Genomic DNA, 7,500 nt, shown 5'->3' with positions numbered 1-7,500 from the left:
GATGATTGTAATATTGATAATAGTCAAAGATATATTTACATTCATCATGATAAAAGTAATCATGACAGTAAATGGGATTGAATGATAATGTTAATGGTAGTCATGATCATGAGCGTGAATTTTAGTGATGATACATACCCTTACTAATACTAATAATAATATTCATAATTGTGCTAATGAAAATGATACCATTAATGGTAACAATGACAGTTAAAATAATGATGATAGTAATAACAAAATCAATAACGGTCATAACAAAAGCAACAAGAAATAATCATAATTATATAAAATAAATAAGTGTCAGACAGGTCGTTTGGTAAGAGCCTGGTCGTGAAATTGTAAGATGATAGGTCAGGAGGTCAGACAGTTCTCATGAGTCCGCCCAGTCTCACAGAGACAAATGTAAAGACGTGGTAAAAAGGGTGCTTTACATTTTCTTGAGTTACCCCTATTTTACGTTTTCTTTTTAAAGAGGTAAGTTATGCTTAAGATATGTAGATATTTGTAAATTAGGAATAGAATTTAAGAAGAAAGTTATTCTAAAACTGTCTGTAACTTGATTTTATAAAGTTACGTAACCAAATGATAATTTATAAAGTTATGATAATAAATAATAATAATGATAATAAAATTATAAAAATTGTCATAAATGATACCACGATCCTCTATAGCTAAAGGTCAAAGGTTAACACTAATAAGGTCAAGATTTAGCAATGAAAACAAGATGTGATCATGAGCAGCGTTGCCATCGGCGTGTCTGGGTCTGGGTATAATACTTGGCCCGAGGTAGGGTTGTTAATAGTATATCGATACTTATTATAATACCAACATGGTTAGATGGTTAGAAGGATGGTAAAATGCGGATATTTATTGGAATTAAAGAGAAAAAGAGAAAAACAAACTTTAATTCATCATTAGCAGTCTTAACTATTTTGTTTACACTATCAGATTTATACAAAGAAGGGTGGCAAAAAAGTGTGTTTTATTGGAGAAAAAGTATTGTTTCACATTATCATGATGTTAAACTTTGCTGATAAAATTAACGAATTCAAGCATGGGTAAAAATGTAGATGGTGAATATTATTGTCATTCACTCATTCATTTGATCTATAGAGTAAGATTTTGATTCATTCATGTACAATTTTTTTCGTGTATAAGGAGGTTTCTTTGTGCAGGATTTTGGGTGCAGTCATGCAGTCTGAGCATGGGAGAACAAGATGAGGTCATGAGATTAAAGACTGGTCATGGATAGTGGTTAGTGAATTCACTATATAGTTGAGGTAATCGATGCCGGCAACAGAAGCAAGGAGATTAGAGACTGATGGTGAAATGGTAATTAGTACTATAGACATTCATTTTGATGTTACATACATACATACATACATACATGCATGCACGCGGACACACACACACACACACACACACACACACACACACACACACTCACACACACACACACACACACTCACACACACACTCACACTCACACACGCGCGCGCGCGCGTAAGATTCTCTCTCTCTCTCTCTCTCTCTCTCTCTACCTCTCTCTTGCTCTTCTTTTACGGTGCTCTCTCTCTCTCTCTCTCTCTCTCTCTCTCTCTCTCTCTCTCTCTCTCAATGCCCCCCTCCCTCTCTCTCTCTCAGTGCCCCCCCTCTCTCTCAGTGTCCCCCCCCCCTCTCTCTCTCTCTCTCTCTCTCAATCTCTCTCTTAGTGCCCTGTCTCTCTCTCTCTCAGCTCTCTGTCTCTCTCAGTACCCTCTCTCTCTCAGTCCTCTCTTTCGATCTCGATTTCTCTCATCCCCCCTCTCACTGGACAAATAAACGTAAATGTTTATCATTGCAACAAATGTTTAGCTTAAATAACCCACTAATTTCATTTTCATATAGATTTAATTGAGAGAGAGAGAGAAAGAGAGAGAGAGAGAGAGAGAGAGAGAGAGAGAGAGAGAGAGAGAGAGAGAGAGAGAGAGAGAGAGAGACACATACACACACACACACGTTAATTTATCATTTAAAATTTCATACTTTTCCCCTCTTTTGACTTCTATCATCCCTCATATAACTACTAATCTCGCACTCGTACAAACAAACGCACAGATTCAAACTCAAACCAGAATGTGAATGTTTGTGCATATATACATATGTATGATACACAAACACATTCACTAACTTCTAAGCGAAGATCCTCTTCACAAATAGGCACACACACACAGCAATATATATATATATATATATATATATATATATATATATATATATATATATATATATATATATATTCTAGTTTCTCTGTCCTACGACAGGTCCTTATTGGCATCCATTTTCTCCATGACCCTCTATTCTATGTTAAATCACTGAAGTTGCCAGCCAAAGCTAAATGATCCCCTCTACCTTTATTTTCGTTTATCCCATAGATGGAAACACGACAGGTGTTCCACTTTGGGTCGAAGTGGACCTGGGAGAAATAGTGGCTAGGAGGTGGCCCTGTACTCCTTAGGACCAGAACCCCACTACCGGATACACAGTATATAGAATTGTGTGTTTATTTATACACATTTATACATACAGTATAAATGTATATATGTATGTATGTATATATATATATATATATATATATATATATATATATATATTACGGAGAGAGAGTAAAGAAAGGGTATATATATATACACACACACACACACACATATATATATATATATATATATATATATATATATATATATATATATATATGTGTGTGTGTGTGTGTGTGTGTGTGTATTATAGATATATATACATATACATATACATATACATATTTATATATCATATATATACACATATATATACTAGAGAGAGAGAGTAGCGAAAAGATATATATATATATATATATATATATATATATATATATATATATGTGTGTGTGTGTGTGTCTGTTTGCGTGTCTACATATGTATATGTATGTATGTATTTATATATCTATAGATACAAATTTACGACTTATAATTCTAGTACAATAATGTCTCGAAAGCAAGAGGTCATCAGGAAAATGTTTTATATATCTATATAAAAACATATATATGTATTAGTTTTTTATGAAATTTTGTTACAGAACAATCTGACCTAACAATAGCTTATTTCGATTATTGTAATTATTGTAGTTAATTATACTGTAATCACTCTGTTGCTCCCTTTGTAAAGTTCTTTATAATTTTCATCATTATCATTATTGATTTTACTATAATCATTATTAACATAAGTGTTACCATTACTATTGTTGCCATTATCAATGTTATATTATCTTTCCTTATTAGTATTAATTACTGTTCAATTTAATCCTTTCATTTTGTAGAAATAAAAATGTGATTTTGTGATGGGTGTAACACATGTTTCTCTTTTATTTTTTTCACATATTTCTGTAACATTCATATACGTTTATTCAAACACACTTCAGTCAGAAATAATGCTAGTGTGATAGTAATAATAGCCTGACATGAGAGAGAAAGAGGGTGATATGTGTACACCAACACACACACACACACACACACACACAGAGATATACACACCTTCTTTTACCAGTGCGATTTTAAACTCTTTGCCTGATAAGTTTTCTTCAGTTAAGTAACGAACCAAACTGCTAACCCGAGGCAACAAAGGTTGTGATAAGCCTAGAGAGGAAAATGCTCAGATATATCATCACTTCTGATAGACTTGCACGGCGTGAAAAAGTCGAGTGTTTTGGTTATTTTTTCTAGTTTTCTGTCGTCTGGCTCATGCTTATCGTAAGGTCTTTCTCTCTCTCTTTTTCAGCCCCCTCCCTCTCTCTCTCTTTATTTTGCTTACTCTCTCTATCTCTCTCCCTTTCTTCTCCTCCTTTCTCTCTGTCTGTCTGTCACACACACACACACACACACACACACGCACACACACACACACACACACACACACACACACACACACACACAGTGCAGATATCTCTCAAATTGCTTGCACTCTCACTCTCTCTCTCTCTCTCTCTCTCTCTCTCTCTCTCTCTCTCTCTCTCTCTCTCTCTCTCTCTCTCTCTCTCTCTCTCTCTCTCTCTCTCTCCCTCTCTCTCTCAAAAGATAGCTTACAATTGTGGCACTTGATAAAATTGGCCTAATTGTGTCAAAAATATATTAGACAAACATGCAATCAGATAATGATGCAACAAATGCACAGCTTTAATAAACAACTCATTTCTCTCTAACATTGGTTACCGGGATTATTGTTGATGTTAGATATTACTGTCATCTTAATTTCAATTGTTTTCATTGCTGTATTGCGTTATATCATCTTATTTTCTTATTATCGATGTCATATCATCTTACCGTCTTGACATTAGTTATTGTTCTTTTAATCCTTAATTAACAAACCCAACTGCAAGATTCCTAAAATATCGTTATATGTCGAAATAGAGCAATTTTCTACAAAATGAAGTATACATTTTACCTATACCTGAATCTGTTGCCATCTTTGACAGCGACAGATTATAATTCAAGCCAGAAAGTTATTGCCACTTTTCTTTTCTTTTTCATATATTCTATAGCATATAACAAGTCCTTCCACTGATATTCTAAGATATCTAGCTCTTCTTTCACCTGTGTTGGAAAATGAAGCACTAGTTTTACCACATATTGTGTGTTCCTCTTCGGATCAATAATTTTCAGAAAGGAAAGAGGAAGCTCAACATAATCAGATAGTGGAACAATATGAAGTGCCAAAATTTCTAAACATATGTGAAATAGACTTGAATAGATTTCCGTGGTCATCAGACGGATATGAACATAGGAATAGAACAAGAAAGCGAGAGGAGGTGGTATGTACATATATATGTGCGTCTGTGTGTGTGTGTGTTTGTGTGTGTGCATGTATATATTATATATAACTAAATATATAGATAGACACACATTCCCTGCTACATATGTTTTTATAACATAAAATTGCAGTACAATAAAATATGTTAGACAAATGTATCCACGTGTCATTTGATAGTGCAACAAATGCTTAGCTAAAATAAACCTCTAATTTCTCTCTAAGAGAAGTTTATCCGAATGGAGGAATGGATAACGGAGTGGTCTGGGATTCCCCGAGACCCACGTTCAAGACTGTTCCATGCCAAGTGTGGAATCACACGTAAGCCCATTTTTGTGTGAAATTTTCTTTATTGATTTAAATTGTGTCTTTTTCATCTTTTTGTTCAACATAAACAGAAAGTGGAGCGTTATGTGCTAAATTTTATATATATATATATATATATATATATATATATATATATATATATATACATATATATATACATATATATGTAAAATGTTATCAATACCCTTGCTGCTGCTGGTATTACACCTTGCCTTCTTGTTGTCAGTTACTGTTTTTTGTTTTTTTTAATCATCTCATTTCGTAGCTAAAATAAAAATAATTTTGTGCTGAATGTGACACCCTTTTGTAATTGGAGAATCTTGTTTATCTATCCCATTCTTTTCTTTATTTTCGAATCTTTCCAATCTTCCTGTATCACCCATATAAGTTTATTGAAACACTCACTTCAATAAAAAATAATGCTAATATATAAAAAAAAACAAACATGTAGACAAAAAGGATGCTAAAATAGGTCAAAGTATCAAGATTCTTACCATTGCGTCATTCTTTATTTTCTCCCCAATGCTTTACTTCTTTTATCAGTTCACAGCACATTGATGCAGTAAAACATGTAAATTTCTATACTAAAGATAATTACGATAATCCTTTTTATAAAGTTTCTGCCATCGCGATTTCACCTATCTATGCCTGATGAGTTTTCCTCACTTAAATCATTCGAGGCAACAAAGGTGTGATAACCCAAGATAAATCACTTCTGATAGACATGCATGGTATGAAAAAGTCGTGTTTTGGTTATCATTACTAATTTTCTGTCGTCTGACACATGCTATCACAAGGTCTATCTTTCTCACTCTTTTTCTGTTTTCAATTATATTTATTTCCTCATTTTGTTTGTGTTTCAACATCCTTCCATGTTTTTATAGAGATAAATTTTTTTATTTGATATGAATTAGAAAATGCATTCAACATAAGTAGATGGAGTAATATCAAATGCTAGAATTTAGAAAGAAGTGTGTAAACGAACTTAGATATGAAAATAGATGGATATACAGATAAGATGCATGAAGAACAAGAGAGAGAGAGGGGGGGGGGGATATAATACAATGCAATAAAATTCAAATTCAGTAGATCCCGAAAAGTAAAGTTATCAGCAGGATAATAATTATATAAAAGAGAAGAACAATATTAACGTGACCATGACCTTAACTTAGTACAAAGCATGTTACCCTAATAGTGATCATGATGCAATAAATGGTTAACGTTCGAGACCATTCCATGCCAGGTGTGGAATCACACGGAAGCCCGTTCCTTCGTGCAATTTTTTTTTAATGATTTTGATATAGATTTCACTGTTGTGTTTGTGTTGAAACAACCTTCTACGTCTTTATACATAACGAAATATATATATATTTTAAAAACTGAGTGAATAAACTTACTGAATGACAGAAATATTTAAACAATGTATATCTTGTATGGAGTATTAAAGATATATGGGTTAACCAGATATATATGAAAAAAGGAGAACTAGAAAGGGAAATACAAGAATATCTCAAAAGCAAGTAGTCATCAGGAAAATGTTTTATAAAAAACAGAAAAACAAAATTGTATATAATTATGCATCGACTAAATAATTTTGACAGTATTAATAATTAGTAATAATCTTATAATTATTGTAATTAATTATACTCTACCCCTCAATACTGATATAGTCCATTGTTCCTTTAATAAATTTCATAATTCTCATCTTTATTATTATTGATTTTATTATGATTATTATCAACATTAGTGTTATCAATACTTTTGTTGTTGCTATTATTATCAATGTTATATTACCTTTCCTTAACAACATTAGTTTTGTTCAGTTACATCCTTTCATTTCGGATATTTTGTGTTAGCTGTAACATTCCCTTCTATAATTGGAGAATCATGTTTCTATTTTTATTCTTATCTTTATTTTCCAATATTTCCGTTTCACTCGCATACGTTTTATACACACTTCTGTCAGAAATAAAGCAATTACGATAGTAATAACATGCTTAAAAGAGAGAGAAAGAAGGTGGTAAATGTGTATATATATGTGTGTGTGTGTATATATATGTATATATAATATATATATAATATATATAATAATATATATAATATATATATATATATATATATATATATATATATATATATATATATATATATATATATATATATATATATATATATATATATATATATATATATATATATATATATCCAAGATAAACCATAATTAAATAAATATATATCTGACGTTATATTTGATGATAATTACATTATTATGATCTATTATTATTGATTAACTGTAATTTCAAGAATTAATTGCATTTTTTCTTAAGTCAAGTCTGGGTATTATGTCCATTACTA

This window comes from Penaeus chinensis, chromosome 3, assembly GCF_019202785.1.
Source record: "Penaeus chinensis breed Huanghai No. 1 chromosome 3, ASM1920278v2, whole genome shotgun sequence".
In the NCBI taxonomy this organism is placed as follows: Eukaryota; Metazoa; Arthropoda; class Malacostraca; order Decapoda; family Penaeidae; genus Penaeus; species Penaeus chinensis.
Note: the sequence above shows the minus strand (reverse complement) of the source record.